The following is a 642-nucleotide window of genomic DNA, read 5'->3' as shown; positions in this document are numbered from 1 at the left end:
CTACTTTTTGTTGTTTTTTTCCCTGTAGGATCCATTTTGCTCGCTGCTTAAGGTCTCATTTAGTTATCTGAATGTTTCCTGCCAAATAAAAAACAGAAACATCCCCACCGAGGTGAGTACATATCTCACTAGAATTTATAAACATTTGAGGTCTATGTGTGTCTTTGGGGCATGCAGCAAAGCTCCCTCTGGGGAATGGTGTGAATAACTATGTGCTCTCAAAGAACAGGTGTTGCTGAATGGCTTAGATAAGTCATTTTCATTGGCCCCATCTAGTTTGGCTTGATATGTATGGTGGATGTTCACCAAGGTTTTTAAACTTATGTCAAGTGTATCACCGATTTAATCTGTGTTCACTCCTTCCACCAGCCAATACGCAGCCTCATGGAAGTGGGTGTCACAATTCTCGACTTACCTGTATCAATTGCGGGGGCCCTCGCACTCGCAGCATGCCGGTAATTGGTACTCGCGTGAAACTAGTGAAGCCTCTTGCACATGTTTAATGGCATCCTTACATCAAAATGGCAGCATTAGGAGTGCTTCCTGTTATAGACAGGAATTGCATCGCTTCAGCCACACCTCCTGACATCACTTCCTGTTTGATCACTATAAAGCTGGAAGGTTCCAGAGAGAGAGAGAGAG

The sequence above is a fragment of the Nanorana parkeri genome, unplaced genomic scaffold, assembly GCF_000935625.1.
Source record: "Nanorana parkeri isolate BGI_ZX_2015 unplaced genomic scaffold, ASM93562v1 scaffold2822, whole genome shotgun sequence".
Classification (NCBI taxonomy): domain Eukaryota; kingdom Metazoa; phylum Chordata; class Amphibia; order Anura; family Dicroglossidae; genus Nanorana; species Nanorana parkeri.
Note: the sequence above shows the minus strand (reverse complement) of the source record.